General features: G+C 43.5%; 1 long non-coding RNA gene across 1 annotated transcript; it reads right to left on the reverse strand.

Annotated features, from left to right (window-relative positions):
* Positions 1–8,801: 8,801 nt before the first annotated feature.
* On the reverse strand, positions 8,802–25,202 carry LOC132657641 (uncharacterized). The gene is made up of 2 exons (XR_009596104.1): positions 24,913–25,202; positions 8,802–10,933 (listed from the first exon to the last, which is right to left on the reverse strand). It is a non-coding gene; the product is annotated as an uncharacterized LOC132657641 (long non-coding RNA).
* Positions 25,203–25,442: the final 240 nt, after the last annotated feature.

The raw sequence follows: 25,442 nt of genomic DNA on the forward strand, positions 1-25,442 counted from the left end.
TTTCCAGGCAAGAGTACTAGAGTGGGTTGCCATTTCCTTCTCCAGGGGATCTTCCTGACCCAGGGATCAAACCCAGGTCTCCTGCATTGCAGGCAGATGCTTTACCCTCTGAGCCACCAGGGAAGCCCAAGACACCCATATTTCTCTCTCAAAGGTCCCTTTGGAACAGCTTCATTCTCTCAGCACCAGAGTTTAGTACCTCTGATAAATAGCACCTGCATTTCTGGCTCCCATCCATGGGAATTCAGTGGCAGGGGGAGGAGAGAATTGAAAATCAACTGAAGTGCTTGGAACTCTGATAAAAGATCTCCCTAAACCCCCAAAGGAGCTGCAGATGAGTCTTAGGAGAAGACCTTGACAGCTGAGCCCCTCCTCAGCACCGTGGGGTCTTGCAATGAGCTCCTCTCTAAAGTCTTCTCTCCCATGTTTTTCAGAGCACCTGCTAAACTCCAAACAACCTAATCCTTTTAAAGCCCCATGAACTTACTGTGTTCATCCCAGGGTCTTTGGTTACATTGCCCCACCCTCCCAGAATGCCTTCCCACTTTCCTCTGCCTGTCCATAGCCTGCCCATCCATCAGCACCTACATCTAATTCACCTCCTTCCACAAAACTTTTCCTGATCACTCTGGCCCTTGGGAATCTCTACCTCACCACAGCTGTACTCAACTGTCACTCAGTTTAGCACACAATCACAGCAGATTCAGTTCAGTTCAGTTCAGTCGCTCAGTCGTGTCCGACTCTTTGCGACCCCATGAATCACAGCATGCCAGGCCTCCATGTCCATCACCAACTCCCGGAGTTCACTCAGACTCACGTCCATTGAGTCAGTGATGCCATCCAGCCATCTCATCCTCTGTCATCCCCTTCTTCTCCTGCCCCCAATCCTTTCCAGCATCAGAGTCCTTTCCAATGAGTCAACTCTTCACATGAGGTGGCCAAAGTATTGGAGTTTCACTCACCAACACTGATGAGAAATCCAATATTTGTCACCAAGAGGGATCTCTTCTCCTCTTTAAGGTTTATGGAGTGGCTGTAGGGGCAAGTGTTCAGTATACCTCATCAGTGCTAAGTCACCATCTACACCCCAAAGCTCATTATGTAGGTTGTGGGAGCCAAATTTGGCTGCAATGCTGAGCCCAGTAAAATCACCCAGTAGTCTTCTTGACTAACTGACAGAGAGGGTGGACTGTGTTCCCTCCTGCCACTCTCTGACTTATTCATTGTGCCTTCCCTTCCTATGGAGCAGTCTCCCAGCTCTCTTTGACATCCCACAGTGCTCTGCAGTGGCCATCCTGGATTGGTTAACCTCACCCCACATGATTACAAAAGTAGGCAGCGCCAATTTCAGCCCCTTGCAGACTAGCAGGCAGTTCTGGGGTAGCGGTAGACCCAGAGATCTTCAGGGGCTGCCAGGCCCCTACCCCAGCAAACCCTACTGTCCCAAGGCACAGTGGAAAACCCCATCCTTGACCCTGGAGCTTGAAATTGTCTCATGGTTCATGTTTTTTCTGCTTGAAGGGTGCATGCTTTGCCAGCATTTCTATAGCACGCAGAGAGCTGCAAATTACAAAAGTTACTTTTCTCCAGTCAATTTAAGCCAGCCTGGCACAAGTCCCTCATTCTCCTTTGTCAGTGAGGCAAAGAGTCAGTTGTTCACCCAGCTTTGTCTTGCAGCAAGGCAGCCCTTTCTCTGCCCTTCCTCTCTTCCTCAGAAGTCTTGATTGTGCCTTTCATTTGACCCTGCTCTGAAGTGCATGGAAAATCTTTTCACCATTCCCTTCTGCCCAAGTGAGGCCACTCCAGCATAGATATGAATAGGGACAGGGAGGGAGGAAGTAAGTTGAACAGCTTGCAATTGACAGCTCATTAGTTGGGTGTTATTTTACTGCTAGGCAAAAACCGATCAAAATAACACCCACCGGGAGGTCTCCAAAAGCCGAGGCACTGCAGGTTGCTACACCAGCCTGTGCGGGAGGGCAGGATGTGGTCTGGTCACTGCCCTGGGCGCTCAGCATCCTCCCCAGTGGGAGCTGTTAAAGGACAGTGCCCTGTGGGTCCTTGACAGACTAACTTAATTCTTTCCGACTTTAAAAACCCAATGGCTTTTCAGGGAGGCCCCTTGTAGACCTTGTTTCTTCCAGTCTGGATTCCTCCACTTTTCAGTCCCTTACTTAACTCAGCAACATCCTCCATCCACTACCACTAATCCCCACAGATTATCTCCTGCGAAACCCAGTGTGAAATTCACTTCTACCTGGAAGTCTCGCTCTTCTCACCTCATCCAGCTCAGTTCCCTACAGGTTTGCTTTTCAGCACCCAGGTGTTCTGTTTGATTTCTTTTGCATGTGTTTAGCTGGGACTTTGAAAGGATCTGAAATCCTATCTCTTAATATAACATTCCCTGAAGCCAGAGAGTGTGGCTTTCCTCGCCCCCTATAGTGCCTCTTTTAGTACCTCACCCGCAGTTTTTATTGACCAGGTCCCATAAAGCCTTGCCAACCAAATCCCAGGACATCTGAAGGACAAAGCCCAGAGTGGCTCCTTGAGCCTGGTAGACCTGCTACCCTCCCCAGTCTCAGAATTGGCAGAGGCCTCCCCATCAATAAACTTACTTTCTTTGAGTGTTCTGTTCCTACATCCTGTTTCTGATTTTTCTATAATACTTCTTAACATTTTGGCTTTTTATCCTGTTCCAGACCCTTAGCTTGATGCCTCTCCCTGCATGTAGACTAAGGGGTGTTCATTGAGGTTAACAGGTTGATTTTCTGTTTGTACTCCCTCAACTCAAAGGAAAGGCTTGATGCAGAAGGTAAGTAGAAATTCATAAAGGGGAGTTATTTCACAGCTGGTCTTTCTGAGCCGTCCACACTAATAGGTGACTGGAACCTCAGAGTCTGCAGTTTGAACAACCAAGGTGATACTGACTACAGTTACACTGAGAATCAGTGGTAGACCCTTGCTGCTGAAAATGTGGTCCTTGGACAAATAGCCTTAGCCTCACCGGGGAGTTCTTAAGAAATGCAGAATTTTAGGCCCTACCCAGACCTACTGGATCAGAATCTGCATTTTAGTAGGTTCTCTAGGTGATTGGTGTATATACTGCTATACTAATGATTGCATCAGGACATGTGCTTAAACTCAGGCATCCTGGACTTATGATCACCCTCCGCCCAAGGGAGATGGTAGGTGCTGAGGCTGAATGGGGTAGAAGGGAAGTTTGAGCAGCCACAGCTCAAACTGAGCTCTGGTTTGGGAATATGGTCTCAAGAGCCTGTCTTTCTCTCCCCAGCTCTCCCAATAGGCAAATATAACGGAACTTTTGTTATGCTAATAGGTTGTGTTTGTTGATAGAAGAGGGCAGAGTGTGTTTGGGGGAGCAAGGAGGAGTGCCAATAGCCTGTGTAGCTGGTCCAAGCTCACCCATACGCCCACTACCTTGTACAGAGGCCTCCCCATCAATAAACTTACTTTCTTTGAGTGTTCTGTTCCTACATCCTGTTTCTGATTTTTCTGTAATACTTCTTGACATTTTGGCTTTTTATCCTGTTCCAGACCCTTAGCTTGCTTCCTGGCTTCCAATCTGACTCTCTATTAACCTTCAAGCCTTCAACAGATAATTCTTTTAGCACTTTCTGTGTATGAAGGCAAGCACTGAGAATTCAAAACGAATCCAAGATGTAATCCCTGTTTCCTAGGGCTTACAGCGCTCACTGTATGCCAGGGTCTGTGCTAAGAGCTTCACTGACATAATCTAACTTAATTTTCACAAGCATATCTTTGAGGTTGTCCCCACCTCCTAGTTGAAGAAGTTGAACTCAAAAAGAGTCAAGATATTTCCCCGGGGTCACAGCTAATTAGTGGCACAGGCAGGATTTAAGCCCAAGTCCGATTGCTTCAAGTCTCTTAAACTAGATGCAAAAGACTATCTTCTTCATCACTGTATCTCCTGTGCTTAGGACAACACCTGGCCATGTCACACACTCAGGATTTGTGAAGGAAGAATGTCGTTTTGAACCATCTCTTGAGCTCCCCCTTTCAACCACAGAGTCCTTCAAGCCCAGGTCCTTCAGCACTCTGGACATCACAGTCTTCGTGATCCACAGACCTCCAGCCCAGCATCCAGCAACCTCCCTGCTTTACCTCTGCCTCTCAGGGATCGGCAGGCAGAACTGCCTTGGAGTTAATCCAAGATTTCTACCTAAAAACCACTCAAAGCATATTATCCTGAAGCTTTATAATTCATACAGCAGATAATGTTGTTGAGGACTTCTCTGGTGGTATGTGGATAAGAATCTATCTCAAGAGAGAAACCATTATGAAAAACATGGTAATTGACATTAAAAAGTTTTAAAAAATGAATAAATAAAACAATTTTATGTAATATCCATCTGCCAATGCAGGGGACATGGTTCGACCCCTGGTCTGGAAAGATTCCACATATCTTGGAGCAGCTAAGCCTGTGCACCACGACTACTGAGCCCACATGCTGCGGCTACTGAGGCCTAGGCACCTAGATGCTCAGCAACAAGAGAAGCCATCACAAGGAAAAGCCTGTGCACCCAGCGAAAGTAGCCCCCACTCGCCACAACTATATAAAGCCCATGAGCACCAGCAAAGACCCAGCGCAGCCAAAACCAAACAAACAGAATGAATATTGGAGGGATTTAAGTAGATGAATATAACACAACTTCTACCCTCCTGGCATTTCCTAGGCTGTTATACTGTGCCAGTTGCCACCCATGATGTGAAGCCATTATTAGTACTTAGTTGGTTAGCAAGGCTTGAAATGCGCTTCTCATGCAGCTTCCTGAGGAGACCTCCTTGTTTGGTGAACCAGTAAGGCTAGTCCTTGTCGAACCCAGGTGCATGCAAATTTTGTCAATTTTATTCTTGACCTATTTTCTCTCTATAACTTCTAGCTTCAGGGTTGCAATCACATCTCTGTCTTTATACTCACTGACTTTCAAAACAGATTTTAGTTGATAATCTGAAGATGATATTAGGTCATGGAACAGACCCCTACAATGTTATCATGATTTCCTGATAACTCAGATCTGAAATTCCTATGCCTGAGGATCCAGAGAAGTTAGGTCAGAGAGAAGGGGCCCAAGCCAGAGAATTCTTATCCCTTTTGAAAGAGAGATCTTGCTTGCTTCAACCTCTACAGCAAAAACTGCATCTTAGGCATCAAATTATCTGAGACATGTTGCAATAGAGGGGTTTAATGTATATGAACTATGCTATATTCAAAACTATTTACATCTCTGGGACTTTTTCAAGTCTAGAGAAAGAATTCTCCAGGAATAGATTGCTCCAATGTGTTATTTGAGAAAATTTTGCAAGATATTGATGTCAACTGAAACGATGCAGAAAGCATCAAAATTTTTTTGATGCAGAATGATAAACATGGCTACCTCATAGTTCTTATTTGAGGCACATCCCAACCTTGGAAGTTCAGTATATTTGCAAATCTATTTCAAAATAAAACATTTGATTTTTTACTCCTGCCATTCATTTATTTGATAAACATTTATGGGGCTCCTACTATGTGCTAATCACCACTCAGTGTGCTGGAGATAATGTTGAACAAAGTGTTCTTTCCCTCATTCGAGTGAGAGAAGACACCCTATAAGAAAACAAACAAATTTATAAACAAGAAAACTGTCAAATAGTCACGAGCTACAGAGACAATTAGAATAGAGGGCTTTAGTAGAGAATAACTGGTGACTGCTTCATATGGAGCTGTTAGCAAAGCATTCTCTGAAGAACTAAATGACAAGAAGAACCTGTCTGGAAGGCCGGGGCGGGCCGGGGGCAGGTGGGGGTGTGTGGAATCTAAACCCAAGGCTCTAGGTTCATCTCCTCTATTCTACCACTTAAACTATGAACTCCAAATAGTCAAGAAATGGATGATCTACTATGATAAGAAAGTGATTCCTTCAACTAACCTATTACTTCCTTCAGTCTTGTTACAACTTTCTAGGGCTTCCCAGGTGGTGCAGTTGTAAAGAATTTACCTGCCAATGCAAGAGACACCAGTTCCTCTGATCCAGGAAAATTCCCACGTGCCAAGGAGCAACTAAGCCCGTGCACCACAATTATTGAGCCCATGCTCTAGAGCCTGGGAGCAGCAACTAACTGAAGCCAGTGCACCCCAGAGCCCATGCTCTTCAACAAGAGAAGCCACAGCAATGAGAAGCCCATGAAATGCAACGAAGAGTAGCCCCCACTCACCACAACTAGGGAAAAGCCTGTACAGCAACGAAGACTCAGCACAGCCATAAATAAATTAATACAACAAAATAAAAACGTTCTAAAGTGTGAATCAATTTTTCAGCGTATTTCTACAATCTCTACTTTGACGACTGTAACCACTGTACTCAGCTGTTCAAGTAAACACCTGGGGTTCATTCAAGACTTTGTTTGGTAAACTTGCTTTTTTAAAAAGGTTTATTTGTTTGCTTGTTGCTGCACTGGGATTTGTTGCTGCACATGGGCTTTCTCTAGTTGTGGTGAGAGGGAGCCCCTTTCATTGCTGTCTGCAGGCTTTTTACTACATTGTGTAATCTTCCCTGACCCACGAACATGGGATCAAACCCACGTTCTCTGCATTGGCAGGTGGATTCTCAACCACTAGACCACCAGGGAAGCCCCAACCAGGTTATTTTTTTATGTAGTTTTTTTCCCTAGCTGGAAAAATATCAGTTCACATTACCTGAATTAGCCTAGATAATTTTTTTTTACTTTCAGTATTAAGCTTAAACATCCATACATTTAGAGAGTGTGTGTTGGTTAGGGAAAGAGAGGCTAGATTATACCAAATTCCACACCACATGCAGTCTTTCTGTGGCTCTCCTCCAAGGGTTGCCTTAGGGATCTATATTCCTTTTATCTCGTATTTCTGCCATCCAGATTCATCACAGAAGGAAAATTAAGAAACTGGACAATTGCACAGTGAATTTTATAAACAGGCTTGAGAGTAAGATATATCATTTCTACTCTCTTCTATTAGCTACAATCCAGTCTTGTGGTCCCAATGTGATAAGGCCTCCCAATGTAGTTTTCTCATGTGCTTGGAAAAGAGATGAATGGGATGAGATTTAGTGAACCCTGGCTTACGTTTGGGTAAGCTTGGGTCTGCTTTAGGTATAGCACAAAGTCTTACTTGCATTAGACGCTAAATAAATCACTGGTTTCCACTGTTTCCCCATCTATTTCCCATGAAGTGATGGGACCAGATACCATGATCTTAGTTTTCTGAATGTTGTGCTTTAAGCAGTGGAAACAATGTCAGACTTTATTGGGGGCTCCAAAATCAGTGCAGATGGCGACTGCAGCCATGAAATTAAAAGACGCTTACTCCTTGGAAAGAAAGTTATGACCAATCTAGATAGCATATTCAAAAGCAGAGACATTACTTTGCCAACAAAGGTCTGTCTAGTCAAGGCTATGGTTTTTCCAGGGTCATGTATGGATGTGAAAGTTGGACTGTGAAGAAAGCTGAGTGCCGAAGAATTGATGCTTTTGAACTGTGGTGTTGGAGAAGACTCTTGAGAGTCCTTTGGACTGCAAGGAGATCCAACCAGTCCACCCTAAAGGAGATCAGTCCTGGGTGTTCTTTGGAAGGACTGACGCTAAAGCTGAAACTGCAATACTTTGGCCACCTGATGCAGAGTTGACTCATTGGAAAAGACTCTGATGCTGGGAGGGATTGGGGGCAGAAGGAGAAGGGGACGACAGAGGATGAGATGGCTGGATGGCATCACGGACTCGATGAATGTGAGTTTGGGGGAGCTCTGGGAGTTGGTGATGGACAGGGAGGCTTGGCATGCTGCAATTCATGGGGTCGCAAAGAGTTGGACACAACTGAGCAACTGAACTGAACTGAAATGAAATGAAATGACTGGTTAGATGGAAGAATGAAAGGATTGTAACCTAAGGTCTTATAGCTATTAATAGTAAAAGAGTAGACTAGAATGAATATATGTTGAATTAATTAGCTAATTAATAGAAAATTCCATATTAATTCACCATATGCCTAAGAATTATAGGAAGAAACTAAAACCACACTGCTAGATTGAGGATTCCTAGGAAATTCTTTTTATTGTTTTGTATTATTTCGACATACAACCTCACTAGCCAAAGTCACTTCAGCTCTCCTCCCCCCTGAACCCTCTGGCAATCACTCTGCAATTGTTTCAAAGATTGGGAAATTATTCTGAAGGCAGCATGATCTAGTGATGGCATTGACTTTGGCTCCCCTCACCATTCCTCTTAGTGTTGCCATAAGCCCTTTTTTCAGTCTTAAAGTTGGCTGCCCTTGAAATGAAATGGGAAAACCTGAGTTTGTGGGCCAGTTTGGTCCCCAGCCTAGTTCACCAGCCAAAGAGTGAACAATCCTGTGTTTGTGACACCCTGAGCCTGCAGTGACCTTCCGGGCCAGCAAGGATGCCGGAGGGAACATACATTCTCTGAAATGACAGTAGAGGAAGAACCAACCCATTGCCCAGGGACTAATGAATAGGTCCCTCTTTTCCCCTAGGACAGCCTCTGCAAAGCCTCATGTAGGGCTTAACTCTTTCCTATCTTGAGCTCTATACATAATCTCATCTATCCTCTTAGCTGAAAATTAATCAAACTGAAAATAAATAATTAGTCCGCTAGTGCTAACTACAGCTATTTACTTTTTGGAGCAATGATTTCACTAATGTATTTCTCCATCTCTGTATCAGAGTGCAAGGACGACATCTGCTATATCATTTTATTCTCAAGTAGCTAGCACAGTAAATGGCAAAGAGTGGGTATTATGGACATTTATTAAATGCAGATAGACTATGGGCAAACCTTGTCTCAAAGTTTAGGCTCTTGTGTGGCTTAGCACCATCTTCCCCAAGAGTGATCATTTCCCCTTCTCATTATAAACACAAAATATACATCAAGCAGCTTCTGCTGTTTGTTTTTGACTCAATGAATGCAGGTCAAGAGGCAATAGAACAACAGACTGGTTCCAAACTTTGAAAGGAGTACATCAGGGCTGTTTATTGTCACCATACTTATTCAACTTCTATGCAGAGTACATCAAGTGAAATGCCAGGCTGGATGAAGTACAAGCTGGAATCAAGATTGCAGTCCCTTGGACTGCAAGATCAAACTAGTCAATCCTAAAGGAAATCAGTCCTTAATATTCATTGGAAGGACTGATGCTGAAGCTCCAATACTTTGGTCACCTGATGCAAAGAACTGACTCATTGGAAAAGACCCTGATGCTGGGAAAGATTGAAGGCAGGAGGAGAAGGGGACGACAGAGGATGAGATGGTTGGATGGCATCACTGACTTGATGGACGTGAGTTTGAGCAAGCTCCAGGATTTGGTGATGGACAGGGAAGCCTGGCATGCTGCAGTCCTTGGGGTAGCAAAGAGTTGGATATGATTGAATGACTGAACTGACAGTGAATCTCAGAATTCTCAGGGCAGAAACTTGGGGTCAGCACTTTCATAAGCTTTCAATTTGGGGCTGATGGTGAAAACTTCTCAGATTTCAAATTGTTCATAGACACATATATCCTGGATGCAATAACCAGTAGGACTGCTTCACAAATCCAGGGGCGAATATTGTCATATTTAGCTTTTTTCACACAAAACAAGTGGCTTAAGTTCCCATGGTTTAATAGATTGTGGGGTTAGTGAAAGCCCAGCATCTCTGTCATGGGGCTGTCTCCAACACTATGACTTGTCCACAATCTCAAAGACTCTCTTTGGATTAAATAGGGGTCAGCCTGACTTCTGCAGGCCAGTGGGAGAAATGTTACTGATCACTGCCACATGGCTATGGAAGATGCCCCACGTGAGCCTTCAGATGATATTATGCAGGGCTCTGCAAAGGCTGCTGAAGGTCTGTGTGGGAAAGAGAACTTTGAGACATAATGCTTGGCCCAGCTGAGACTGTCCCTTGCTTAGGTTCCCAGAATTGTAGCACTTAGTGCTAATTTTCACTCCTTTAGGAAATCTTTTCCCCAAAGATCTAGTCACCCAAGAGGGCTACCTCAGATTTTATCAGGCTGTCCAGCTCTGCAGACCCCAAGCTTCCATCAACTTTCCATCTCCAGGGACCAGGCCACTGTAGGTCTGGCAACTTTTCCTTTTCAACCCTTGAAACACAAAAGGTCCTCATTTCCAGCAAGTAGGAAATTATCCATCACTTATGTTTGGGCATGCCGATGATCTCTAAGGGGCCCTATTGCCCTCAAAGCGAGCTACTGCAGTGCCTTAGGACAGGCACTCTCCCAGACTTTCTGGTTTCTTTTTTGATAGAAAGGAGAAGCAGAAGAAAGAGATGGAGTAGGAGCAGAAGAACGGGACACTACCATAGAAGCTAAGTTTCAGCAGATCCTTCCACTGCGTGGCTTTTCACACACTGATGGCATAGGCAAGTTCCCTGCTTTGAGAAGAAGGCAGACTTCCTTCTCTAAATTGTGCATACTGTTATGTTTACAACACCCATTTACAACCAGAAAGAAAACCAAGAGATCGTCTAGTTAAGTTGTCTGGCTTCAAGGTGCTGAATCTTCACTGGACATTATAAGAAAATAATTGAAATTTTTATGCAAAATCCAGGTGATGGATGGGACAGGCTCCCAGGGCAGCATAGCATTATGCTTGGCTGGGGTTGTCAAATTGTTTCTTCTCAGAATAAGTGTTTTATTTTGGTGAGAGGACCACTCCTTCACAGATACAGTAGCATGACGACTTTTGATTCTGACATGGATGGGGCTTCTTTTCTGGGCCTGTGGCATGTTCTCCAGGCCCTACATCCATCTTAAAGATATCACTGGGCACCTAATTGCAGCTGTCAGCGTCTGTCTGCAGTCACGGAGGCAGGTACTGACTCAAGAGGCACGATCCACAGCACAACAACCATCAGTAGCGGGTCTGAAAGGAAAACATCAAACCATATGGAGGTGGAAGAAGTTGTCACAACTTGTTAATTTGTGAACTCAAACTTTCAGACCAATGAAAATATCCCCAAACAGTCTACATTCCATGAAGCTGCTGCGAGAAGCAAACGAGTCAAGAGAAGGATCAAGCCTAGAAGCCTTCTGGTGTCACAGACCGGGCTCCCCACTGTGCCTTGACCACTGAGACCTCAGAGCCTGAGAGCTGTGTGAGGGAGAGGGACTGAGTTTCACAGATTAAAAGCCTGTAAGCTAAACTGACTGTGTTTCCCCTGGAATGTGCTTCGTTGCTGAGTCACACGGGTGAGTTATCATGGGTTTTTTCTTGCATAGTTTGGTTCTGTAACAACCATTTCAGAAGTTAAACAATAACAACTGCTACCTGTTCTGTCTTTCAATCCTGCATTTTAACAGGCAGCCAAAGAGCAGGAGCCTCTAGCCTTCCTAAGGATTTGCAAAGGGGAATTCCATAGTGAAGGAGCTGTTGCCATTCTCCTTCAGTTGGTTAAACGTGATTCAATTTGATTCCACTCCAAAGCAGACAAGGAGCATCTGGTGTGTGCCCACATTGGCGCTGCTGGGGTGCCCAGGACCAGTAGGATGTTGCCATTGTCCAGGCGGGGCATGTCATCAAGCAGGCACCATGGATAGATAGACAAACAGCTGCAGTATGGAACAGAGGAGTGATAATGATACTTTTCATCCCAGGTAAGTCAGGGGTTGTTGCTGTTCAGTTACTAAGTCATGTCCAACTCTTTGCAATCTCAGGGGCTGCAGCACGCCAGGCTTCCCTGTCCTTCACTATCTCCCAGAGTTTGCTCAAATTCATGTCCACTGACTTGGTGATGCCATCCAGCCATCTCATCCTCTGCCTCCTCCTTCTTCTTTTGCTTTCAATCTTTCCCAGCCTCAGGGTCTTTTCCATCAAAGTCAGGGAGGTTATAGTAAAGGTGATGTTTGAGCTGGGTCTTGAAGGAGGAGTCGGCCTCTGGGGCAAGACAAGAAAGTGCCCATCAGCTGAGGGAAAGTATTAACAAAGGCAAGGCCACACAGCAGTGTGTGAGGTCTAGAGGGAGCTGGATGTATGGCAGGCAGAGGGTTGGGCAGATGCCAGAGCAATGATGTTAGGAAACAGGGGTCAGGGTATGGAGGGGCTTGGATCCTGGTTCAGGACCTAAACTTCAGACAGAAGCTCACTAATATAGGCCAGATCCTGGTTGTCCTCCAACATCGCACCTGGAGTGCCTGGCCCTCACAGGACCCTGGTACAGGATGGAAGTTATTTTCCTCCAGGCCTTGCCACTGGTACCCAAAATTCCACTCACTCCTCAGAGGTCTTCTGGGAATGCACACATACCTGTTTCCTACAGCAGGTAACAGATGAAGGCCCTGAACCCTCCCCCTTGCACCACTGTCACCTATACCTAAATCATTCACATTTCTGGAACTCAAAGGCAGGCTCAGGGGTTAGGCTACCTAGTTTCAACCTAGCCCTGTCACCAGCAGATGTGGAGCCTGGGGCAAACTGCTTAAGTAGCCATGCACCAATGTGCGAAGCAAAGCCAGCAGGCAGGGATTCCTGGCAGGGAGCAGCACGCCTGGGCAGTAGAGCTGTATTCCTCCGCCCTGGACACAATTCCCCACACCCCTCCCCCTCTCAGCAGAGCATCCTAGAACAGTGTTGGCCAACAGAAATATAATGTGATTATAATAAAAATTATATAAAAATTAAAATACTTTCTCAATTATGAAAAAGTAAAAAAAAATTAAGACCATATTTTATTTAATCAAGCACATCCAAACTATTGTCATTTGTAACTTGTGATTAATCTAAAAATGATTTATGGATATATCTTACATTTTGGGGGGTGCTAAGTCTTTATTTGTTTATTTTTTGTCAAGTCACGCAGCTTGAGACGTCTCTGTACCCTGACCAGGGACTGAAGCAGGGCCAAGACAATGAAGGCACTGAATCCTAACCATTAGACCACTAGGGAACTCCTGGGTACTATGTCTTTAAAATCCAGGGTATAGTTATTCTTACAGCACATGCAACTTGAAATAGACACATTTTGACATTTCAAGTGACTATACGGAGCTCAATGGTCACACATGGCTAGAGGCTACCATATTGAATAGCACAGCTTTAGAACAATAGCCCACATAATTGGACTGCAATAATAGCAGTAGTTAGTATTTCTTGATTACCAGCTGAGAGACCTTGGACAAATTACTAAATCTGTGTTTGTGTCCTCTGTAAGAGAGAAGAAATACAACTTAACATTGTGTTGGGAGCCTGAAGTTGGGACATATATCTGAAGCCCAGAATGTGATTGTCATTTCCTCTTCACCTTTGTGCCTACAATTTCCTCAGCCCAAAATGCCCTGTCTTCTCTACGTGCAAATCCATATTCATTCATTAAGACCCTGCTCAAATGTCACGTCCTCTGGAAAGCCTACCTACCTTATCTCTTAGCGTCAGGTGCTCCTGGTTCTGGACCAACTGAGTACTTTTCCGGACCTCCCTAATGTTGCTTCTTACTTTGTGCCTTCTTACCTTCAGTCATGTTCAACTCTTTCCCACTCAGTAGACTGTAGCCTGTCCATGGGATTCTCCAGGCAAGAGTACTGGAGTGGGTTGCTGTGCCCTCCTCCAGGGGATCTTCCTGCCCCAGGGACTGAACCCAAGTCTCCTATATCTCCTGCACTGGCAGGCAGATTCTTTATCCACTGAGCCACCTGGGAAGCTCACTTCTTACCTTGCTTTGTGATTATTTTCCTACTTGTATTCCAGGTGAATCTGGATGGAGTTACTGCATCTCGTTGAAGATGCAGATCTTCAATTTTTTAGTGTCTCTGAAATCAGGATGCATTTATATTACAATTGGCAGTAATTTTTTCCTCTTTTGGTGAGATTTTTAAAAATAGCCATGGTGTGATTGTAATATATAACACAGGTTTGATACAGTGTGTGTGTGTGTGAGTTGCTCAGTTGTGTCTGACTCTGCAACCCCATGGACTGTAGCCCACTAGGCTTCTCTATCCAAGGGATTCTCCAGGCAAGAATACTGGAGTGAGGTGCCATTTTCTTCTCCAGGGGATATTCCTGACCCAGGGATCAAACCCGGGTCTCCTGCATTGAAGGCAGATTATTTACCATCTGAGCGACCAGGGAAGCCTTGATATATTTTAGTAATTGCCTTTGTGTCCCCCAGGCAGTGGGCTCAGTTAATGCAATAAATGTGTCAAATGTTCTGACAACACTAATAAAAGTTTATTGCAATTACCACACGTGTAAATTATTTGGCTGGCAGCCTCTCCTCCCTTCTGAATGGTAACCTCTCCAAGGGCAGAGACTGTAGGCTCTTTCATAGTAATGGGCTGGGCATCTTGTGAGAGGCCAAAATGTAATGCCTGGTTTTTGAGGAAAACATGCCCCCAAAGAAATCCCACCTTCCCACTACAGCATGATTATGCTTTAAAATTTTCTTCACCAAAATATCTAATTACTGAATCAGGAAGCAGAGTGATCCAGCTAGAATGTCGGGTTGAGAAATGTGCACTTGTGGGACCAGAGGGGAGAGAATGTTTCCCCTCAAAGCTGCATGTTTCCTTAGAAACCCCATAGGGCTCCAAACAGATTATCTTTCAAAGGACTCATTACAAGGCAAGCAGAGCTTTTAAATTCCAAGTGTTTTAACAAAGTCTTTTCTATCTAATGTCAAATTATGCTGTCTCTCCCCAATTCATAAAATGATACGCAATTTTTTAAATGCCAAACCCCCTCTTATCAAGAGAGTTCCAACTATAGCCAAATACCAGTCATTAGAAGGATAAAAAATAATGCTTCATCCAAAAAAAAGTCAAAGGGATGGGGATGAGGGGGTAGAGGAATAAGGACCTTCTTATGAGTGGTGATGTCCAAGTGATGCCCATCAAAAACAAGGAATTTTAGAAGATCCAAATATGAAGTGTCTGGAATGTACATAGAATTCCTGTAAGCAAATATTGACTACAAGACTTCAAGGTTATCTCAAAGACATTGTTTGAAGGTATACTTTGATTTTTCCTTGCTGAGTGGGTTGGAGTTCTTATCAGGTTAAAAAAAAAGCACTCACTCTATTTAGGAACTTTACCCAATTAAATACACGCATAGACACCATCCCTCAAACTGTCACCATCCTTCCTTAGGGGAATTTGCATCTGTTGTATCTTTGGCAAACAGTGCAAACACTTGTATTCAACTAAGAGTGTATGGTCTTACCTTCTTTCTTTTTTTATTTTGGCCTGAGAAGAAAATGTGGCTTTACAAATTCAATTAATATGAATTGCTCCCTGCCTTACTAAACTCTCAGGTGGGCTCAGGATTTAGAGTCCCAGGGCTGAGCCTGGCTGGATTTGGGCTGTGTGGGCTTCTGGGAACACTGGTTAAACTGGGCCCCTCTGAAGCCTTCTGCATCTTGGGTCTGAAAAGGAACTAATCACACACTTTTAAAAATTGAGTTGTTTCTGATGTGTTTCAAGATTATTTTATGTATTTATTATTATTATTTTTGCCACCATGTGGCATGCAGGATCCTAGTTTCTGGAATGGAGATGGAACCCGCCCCGCCCCCCAGTGGAATCACACAGTCCTTAACTTCCTGTTTCCCCTTCTCTTCCTTCTCTCCCCAAGTTCCGTTTCAATGAAATTACTCTGGCTGATGGACCTAACAGGATCATCAGATAGATGATCCCCAGGTCCTTCTTGTGAATACACCCTTGTTCTCATTTTCTTACCCCTATACTAATGCGTGCCCTTATTAATAAGTCTCTCATACCCAGCTTCTTTCTGGAGAAGATTCCTGCTGTGGGACTAAAGCCCTCCTCAGTGTGGATACTAATGAGTTAAGTAGCTTCAAGAGATGTATGTGATGCCATTCCCCTTGCTGAACTCTGAGAAGAGTTCAGGCCTCCATCCAGCAGGCACCCCCAGTCCTGTAAAAAAGACAGTTTCACTAGGGTGTTAGGGCCTACAGCAGGTGTATGAACAGAGCTCATGACAGGAAAGGAGGAGCTCTTAACTGTCTGCATAGTAGCTACCCATCAAGTGCTTGCTACATACAGCTACCTTAAAAAAATTTTTTTTATTTGGAGTATAGTTGCTTTACAATGTTATTTTCTGATGTACAGCAAAGTGAATCAGCCATAGATATACATCCCCTCTTTTTTGGGTTTCCTTACCATTTAGTTCCCGGCAGAGCATCGAGTGGAGTGCTATAAGTAGGTTCTCATTAGTTACCTAGTTTATACATTGTTGCTGCTGTTACTGTTTAGTCGCTAAGTTGTGTCCAACTCTATGTGACCCCATGGACAGTAGGCCACCTCCTCTGTCTGTGGAATTTCTCAGGCAAGAATGCTAGAGCGGGTTGCCATTTCCTTCTCCAGAAGATCGAACCCACATCTCCTACATAGTGTATATATGTCAATTCCAATCTCATACAGCCGAATTTCACATGGGATTCCTTTTCGTCTTTGTGGAAGGGCCAGTTGCCGAGTCTGACTCCTAAGAAAGGCATACTGAGCATACACAGTGCCCCGCAGCCCCTCTTTCTTGACCAGCTCTCCTGACCCATTCCTTTTCCCTTAGCTCAGCTGAAACGAAGTTGGGATTTTCCCCTCTACAAATAATTTTACTGGAACTAAGGAGGAAGCTAAGGAGGAACACACAAAAACACAGAAGCAGATGAGTTTACAGAGGCAGATTTCTTATCTGGCAGAGCTTCCTGGGGAATCGGCTTCCTCTCCCCTACCCGCACCCTCCATAAAAAAAAGGCCCTGATCCTTTGTGTACAGTGAGATAAACACATTTGCAGAGGGGGATGGGCCCCCTCTCTTCTAGAGATATTTCTTTCCCTTCCTCCTGCTTCACCCTCTCCCCCAAGGTCCTGACACCAATTAAGGAGAACATGATCAACATTAACACATTAAAAAAAAAGCTAATAGTACTATGAACCCAAACTGAAAAACATACAACAACAAAACTGACTTGTTATCATCAAACATACTGGGGTCATGAAAGCTTGGGAAAGAAAGAACAGTTCCAAAGCGAGAGACTAGAGAAACGTTACACCAACATATCCCACACGGTTCTGGACTGAATCCGTTTGCTTTAAAGATGATTATTGGCAAAGATTGAATGGAATCCAAGGATGAGATAGGAGCACTGGACCAATGTTAACTTCATGATTTTGATAGTTGTACTGTGGTTATGGAGGCAAACCCTTTTGTTTATAGGAAATACACACTAAAGTATTCAGTAGTGATAGGGCATCATGCCAGCAACTTACTCTCAAATGGTGCAGGAAATAAATGTTCTTTGTACTCTATTTGAAGTTTTTTTAAGAGTTTGAGGTTGTTAAAAACTTTTTTCTTAACTACTCTATATTCAGAAATTCCCTTTTTAGGAGCCTATTTCAAAGATAAACTTGAAAATATAGAGAGAAAGAAAAGGGAGGGAGAGAGGAAGGAAGAGAGGAGTAAAAAGCCTATTATTTTTACCAACAAAGATAAAACAACTCAAATATCCATCATTGAGGGACTGATTGAGTAAATTCAAACAGCCTAAAAAAAAAAAAAAAGAATTAGAAATATCTCCATATTCTACTATGGAGTGATCTCCAAGATATAATAAGCAAAAAAAACAGAGTAGAGAAAATTGTGTATATACCCTTGAACAATACAGGTTTGTACTGTGAGGGTCCACTTATACACCCATGAACTACACAATCCCTCATAAGGAGATTAGTTGAATCTCCTTATAAGGAAGGACTCTGAGGGCTCACTATGAAGTTATATGCAGATTTTCTACTGCGAGGAGGGTGGGCCCTCTTAACCGCCTAGTTGTTCAAGGGTCAACTGTATGTCTAAGAAATGGAAATATGTATCCGTGTGAGTGTGTGGGTGGGCTTCCCCCGCAGCTCAGCGGTAAAGAACCTGCCTGCCAATGGTGGTAAAGAACCCACCAACCTCTCTTAAGAGACCTGGCCTGATCCCTGGGTCGGGAAGATCACCTGGAGCGGGGCATGACAACCCATTCCAGTATTTTTGCCTGGAAAGTCCCATGGACAGAGCAGCCTGGCAGGCTACAGTCCATAGAGTCACAAAGAGTTGGACATGACTGACGCAACTAAGCACTGAGCGTGAGTGTATGTGTACATGTACAATTTTTTTTTTGGCTGTGCTGAGTATTCACTGCTTTGCTTAGCCTTCCTCAAGCTGCAGAGAGCCAATGCTACTTTCACTGCAGCGCACAGGTTTGTCACTGCGGTGGCTTCTCTTTTTGCAGAGCACAGGCTCTCGAGCACAGGCTCTCGAGCACAGGCTCAGTAGTTGAGCCACACAGGCTTAGTTGATCCGTGGCATGTGAGATCTTTCCGGACCAGGGATCGAACCTGTATTCCCTGCATTGGCAGGTGGATTCCCATCCACTGTACCACCAGGGAAGTCCTATATGTAACTTTTAAAGTAAACAATAGAAGAATAAATATGAAATTTAAAAACAAATTATTACCTATAAGACATAGGAAGAAATAGGGTTGAAAAAGATATGAAATAGAAACCAAACTACTGTAAGCATACTTGGTTTTGTAGACTTGGCTTTCAACCCATGTAAATGCTTTATAAAATTACATGTTAAAAAAAAAAAAGTAAACCTGGAAAAGGAGATGAAACAAACAAACGATCCTAAGTGTCAATGCCAGTTTACATAACCACAGGGAGAGGAACTATTTCCTGGGACTTGAAAACTTCAGCTGGACTTCAGGCCCCTGGGAGGATGTATCTTTGGGACAAACAGAACTAACTACACGGTCAAAAACAAAATCTACTTAAACTCTTTTCAGGAATCATATTGTTGATGGAAATGTTGCTAGTTTTTCTGAGATGTATGTGTTTGTGGGTTGTGTGACAGAACAAATGCATAATTATGTGATAATCCCCAATGTCTTTAAAAACCATGATTCTCAACTTTAGGAAAAAGGAGATACAGGATTGAAGAATTTAAACAAAATCCCTATAATCCTGAACTTGAATTGGAAGTATTGATATGAAGTCCTAAAATTTATGACTTTGAGAAATGAGCATATTTTCTAGCTCCATCTGCTAAAAAGTCTAGAAATGAGTAAACAGTTATCACAGATCACCTTTGTGCCCAGAAAGACCCAGAAGCAAAGACCCAGAAACACCATTTCCCACAAAAAGGAGCAAAGTGCCTTGAAGCAACAGGTGATTTCAGAATTAGAGCAGGAAATGTACAAGACGTTGCTGGAGCATCTTGTCACACCAGACAGAAAGTTACCAAACATTACTCGGATAATATTAACGTTAAGAGGCTCCCACTGGCCAAGGATGGGACAGTTTGAAAATCAATAATGATAGTAACAACAATAAATTAAAATTCCTCCAATATTTAAATTCATGAATTTCTGTTGATTCTAATAGATAATAATTGGAGACACTTGAAGAAAGCGAGTGAATCAATTCTTTTATTTTATACCACTGGTAAATAAGGGGGAAATCAAGCATTTATTCTACTTTTCCTACACGGACAGTTGCACTGGTTAACCAAGTAGCAGAAAAGTTTCTCTCCTCTCCTCTTTACAGAAATATTACAGCTAATAGATGAAGACACAATAGAATATCCTCATCACCACTTTGCAACTTCTAGGAATTAATGGATCTACAAATTGATTGTCAATAGCTGCTAGTATCACAAAAAGAGAAACAAGATACTATATGCTTCCTGGTGGAAGAATACAGCATCTATAAAGAAGTCCTAACAACAACAACAAAAAACCAATCAGACCTGAAGCTGATTAAGCTCAAGATCCAACCACCAATTGACAGGAAAACCAGTAGACAAAGAAATATGCACAATGATACCACTGGGATGAAGTCAGAAAACCCTAGACTAGAGAAACTGTATATGGTTAACAACCCAGTTTCTTGAAGGGAAGAGACAGAGAAGGAGAAGGAGAAGGAGAGAGAGAGAATGAGAGGGGAAGGGGAGATCTATAGATGAAGAGAAGCACAAAGAGACACAGCAACCAGTTAGCGTGTGAACCTTATTTGGACTTGGAATCAAATAAGGAAATGTTAAAAATAAATTATGACATGTATGAGACAAATTGAAATTTAAACACTGGCTAGATATTTGATGATATTAAGGACTCACTGCTATTTTTTTAGATGTGATCATGGTATTGTAGCTATGGTGTTTTTGTTACTGTGTTTTAAAGACTCCTCTTTTAGAGATTCGTACAAAGCTGTTTAATGGAAGAAATTCTATGATTCTGGAATTTGCTTCAAAATAATGCAAGATAGGGTGGAGGAAGTGAGTATATCTAACACAATACATGAGGACACAGATGTTGAAACTGAGTGATAGGTCCATTCTTACATGCCTGATACCTTTGTATATATTCTATCTTTGTACATGCTTGGAATTTTCCATAATAAAAAGTTAGAAAAAATATCTACTATGTACCAGGGACTAGGCTGGCATTAGCACACCTAAGTCATGAGTTGGCATCACAGACAAGCACAGAAATCTTCCTTCATGACTCGCACATGTGGGAAGGGATAGGAATTTGGTGGCAACGCCCTTAACTCTCCCCTTATTTGATGAGATGAATATGCAGTTTCCTTTGCCAAATTGGAAATTGAGAGCAGAATGCAACCCTGTCTAAACTGCTCCTCCGAGGAGCTTGTTGAAGGCCGGAACCATTACTCAGGATCCAGCTGCACTGCATTTTCATCCACCCAGAAACACATGCAGATATGTGTGAGATCAAAATAGGCCTGCATGTGGGTTTTAACAAAGAGCAAGCAGACAAAAGCCCCACAGAGGCGTCTGACCTCTCCCTTGGCCTCTGGGCCCTCCATGGAAATGTGAACTTTCCTTTGACACTCAGATGACACCCTTTGGCCATTAACAACAGTTCTATAGAGATTGGGCAGTGCCCTTTGGCTCCATTAGAAACAGGGGGCCCAAGGCTCTAAATTGCTGGCATTCACACCACAATCTCCCCTTATTTCTGGGCCCCACCCTATTTGGAGTTTAGCTCCCTGGTCCTTGAGGGTAAAAACATAAATTCAGCTGGACATTCCCCTGTCCCGAGTGGTGACCTTTATTGTACATGCCTGGGATGTTTTCCCAAGGACTCAGAGAAAATGGCTTCATCAGAGAGAGACATTTGATATCATGAAAATGGCTAGCAGAGGATCAGACCTGGGCACGGGTCTCCTTGGGCTTGAACCTTGCAGTGAAGGAACACTCCAGTCAGTATCCATATCACTGTTTACCCAGTCAAGCACTTCCTGAGCCTCTGAAATTAAAAACTCTGGAAGATATAAGGGAAAACAAGATAGTCTTTGCTCTTCAATTTAGGTCAAAGTACAATTGGACCATGACTGAGAACTTTAGAGGAGGGAGAGACAATATCCAAGTGCAGTGGTGAAGCTGCAGCAGGTGAAATGCAAAGTAGACTTTAAAAGAGAAAAATTCCAATTTCAATGGTCAAGCACCCATCCTCTTGGCCACCAATTAGGGGCAGGGTGCAAGGAGAACAGAGGACTCCAGGTGGAGGGAAGGTCTCCAAAAAACTCATGCATATAGGATATTATAAAGCCTTCTGCAAGTTTAATGAGTAAAACCATGGTGGTAGGGGATTTGCATAAATGCAAGGTGGCCTATCCAACCTCAGGAATTATTGTGGCCTATTTTATTTCTTTGTGGTTATTCATTGGTCTTTCAAAAGCTAGTTATCTTCTTTATAAGGAAAGAAGAAAAGCACAGGAGTCAAAGTAGACTATGGCTTGATAATATGTGCAACGAATTAACCAATCCTGAAAGCAAAATTTAAAAATTGGGTCAGAATGATGTAGGTGCAGCCTGGCTTATTGATACCAAAGAGGCTGTCTGCGAACCTCCTGAGTCCAGCTTTTCCAGTCTCATGTTGGACCAAATATCTCACCAACTTCCTGGTAAACGATGGAAGATCCACATGGTTTGGTTTTTATGAACCTCAGCACTATGAACATTTGGGCTGGATAATTCTTGTTTTGTAGGGGCCTGCCCTGTGCATAGCAGGATGTTTAGCATCACCCCAGGCTTTTATCAACCAGACACTAGGAATATTCACCCCTGCAAGGTGTGACAAATAAAATTGTCTCCAGACATTTCCCAGCACTCTATGGGGTATGTATGAAATTGCCCCAAATTGAGACCCACAATGTGCTTCCCAGGTGGCATTAGTGGTAAAGAACCCACTTGCCAATGCAGGAGACATAGAACATGGGTTTGATCTCTGGGTTGGGAAGATCCCCTGGAGGAGGGCATGGTAACCCATGGACAGAGGAGCCTGGTGGGCTACAGTCCAAGGGGATGCAGAGTTGGACATAACTGAAGCAAATTAACACACATACATGAGAACCACGATATATGTTATATGAAGACACCAAAATTATATTAAAAGCTTACGTTTATTGGGTATTTATTACATGCTAGGCTCTCTGTTGGAGAAGGCAATGGCACCCCACTCCAGTACTCTTGCCTGGAAAATCCCATGGATGGAGGAGCCTGGCGGGCTGCAGTCCATGGGGTTGCTAAGAGTCGGACACGACTAAGCGACTTCACTTTCACTTTTCACTTTCATGCATTGGAGAAGGAAATGGCAACCCACTCCAGTGTTCTTGCCTGGAGAATCCCAGGGACAGAGGAGCCTGGTGGGCTGCCATCTATGGGGTCGCACAGAGTCGGACACGACTGACGTGACTTAGCAGCAGCACCAGCAGCAGCAGCAGGCTCTCTGTTAGGGCTTCCCTGATAGCTCAGCTGGTAAAGAATCCACCTGCAATGTGGGAGACCTGGATTTGATCCCTGCATTGGGAAGGTCCCATGGAGGAGGGCACAGCAACCCACTCCAGTATTCTCTCCTGGAGATACCCCATGGACAGAGGAGCTTGGTGGGCTTCAGTCCATGGGGTCGCAAAGAGTTGGACATGACTGAGCAACTAAGGACGCAAAGGTTCTCTATTACGTGTTTTAATACATTCACTCATTTAATCCTCTCAATACCTTGATGAAGTATAGGTATAATTATTATTCACATTTGACAGATAAAGAAATTTGGGGGCAGCAGTGTTTATCAACTTACTCAAACTCACACTCCCCATGAGTAGCAGATTCAGGGTCTGATTTAAGTACTTTGACCTGGCACCAGCCTCTTAGCCATCAAGTTATACCCCAGAGTCCCAGGCCACTCTCACCTGGTTGGGTAAACCAAATAGTGTGGGCATCAACAATGCAAAAGCCCCTGCCAGAAATCCTTGTTTAATTGCTGGGACTTAGCAGACCCTAGGGTGGTACACCCATCCGAGGATGGAGTGGCTTGCCTGTATCCCACACTGACAACATCCTTTCTGGAACAGCTGCTACCCCTGTGAATGTCTCATGGTCATAGTCGTGTCGTTGTGAAGTCGCTCAGTCGTGTCCGACTCTTTGTGACCCCATGGACTGTAGCCCACCAGGCTCCTCCATCCATGGAATTTTCTAGGCAAGAGTACTGGAGTGGGTTGCACCTTTTGCTTATTATTTGACATCTTCTTTTTTTAATTTTTGGCTGTGCTACACAGCATGTGGAATCTTAGTTCTCCAACAAGGGACTGAACTCACACCCCCAGCGGTGGAAGCACAGTCTTAACCACTGGACCACCAGAGGATTCCTTGACATCTTCTTAATGGAGAACTAGTCTCCCTTTGGATTCAACATGGAGGTGCATACATTTTCCAAGTTTATTGCCTGTTTGAGCCTCAATTTCCTCATGTACATAGCAGTGTATATATATATATATATATATATATATATATATATATATACACACACACACACACACATAACACACATATATATATATCCACATACACACATATATCACACACACACACACACACACACACACACACATATATATATATATATATATTTAAGGTTACCATGCAGAATTATCATCTAGATTAGAAGTGATATAATGTTCCTGGTGTACAGTAAGTACTTTTAGTGTTGTTATTCTTATTCTCAGTTACTAATCTCTTCACAGGGACTGGATTACCAGGTTGCTTCTTAGTGTTATTTACAGTCAGCAGAGAGAAAACAGAATGCAGAGATGAACATTCTGATAGCAGATGAAGCTAGGAAAAGATACAGAGCACAAGTGCCAGGGGACAGCCTGGACTCGAAAGTGGCAAGTATCAAAACTTTAGAAGTACTAAAAATATGCCTGTAAGTTTCCTGCTTCTACATTTCAAGACAGTGCCGTGCTTGTATCGTAGGTACCAACAGCTGAGAGAAACGCTCTAGGGTGGGGTAGGATTTTTAGTGTTCTTCAGATCACGTGCATAGCCCACTGTCATTTTCTCAGCCTGGAACTCTGCTCCTGTGCACTCAGAACCCACAAGACCCCAGAAGAATGACACTCAGCTCTCTGAGAGGTCCAACCATCTCCTATTTCAACCCTAGTTCATTACCTTGGTTCCCAGCACATGAACTTTGATGACTTGGTTTTCACTGAATCATGAACCTGGACCAGTCCAACATGGTCACTGAGCTGAACCTCTCATTGTTTTGTGCCAATTGCTGAAATACTGATTCATTTGTTTCCTATCAGTCTGTATCCATCAGAAACACAGGTAGCAGAACTCATTCCTGAGTACAGGAGCTACTGGGAACAGGTGTCCAAATAATAACAATGTATACCAAGGGAACATTTCATGCAAAGATGGGCACAATAAATGACAGAAATGGCATAGACCTAACAGAAGCAGAAGATATTAAGAAGAGGAGGCAAGAATACGCAGAAGAACTATACAAAAAAGATCTTCATAACCCAGATAACCATGATGGTGTGATCACTCACCTAGAGCCAGACATCCTAGAATGTGAAGTAAAGTAGGCCTTAGGAAGCATCACTATGAACAAAGCTAGTGGAGGTGATGGAATCCAAGTTGAGCTATTTCAAATCCCAAAAGATGATGCTGTGAAAGTGCTGCACTGAATACGCCAGCAAATTTGGAAAACTCAACAGTGACCGCAGGACTGGAAAAGGTGTTTTCATTCCAATCCCAAAGAAGGACAATGCCAAAGATTGCTCAAACTACTGCACACTTGCACTCATCTCACACACTAGCCAAGTAACGCTCAAAATTCTTCAAGCCAGGCTTCAACAGTATGTGAACCGTGAACTTCTAGATGCTCAAGCTGGATTTAGAAAAGGGAGAGGAACCAGAGATCAAATTGCTGACATCAGGTGGATCATAGAAAAAGGGAATTCCAGAAAAACATCTACTTCTGCTTTATTGAATACGCCAAAACCTTTGATTGTATGGATTACAACAAACTCTGGAAAATTCTTAAAGAGATGGGACTACCAGACCACCTTACCTGCCT

This window comes from Ovis aries, chromosome 1, assembly GCF_016772045.2.
Source record: "Ovis aries strain OAR_USU_Benz2616 breed Rambouillet chromosome 1, ARS-UI_Ramb_v3.0, whole genome shotgun sequence".
Lineage (NCBI taxonomy): Eukaryota > Metazoa > Chordata > Mammalia > Artiodactyla > Bovidae > Ovis > Ovis aries.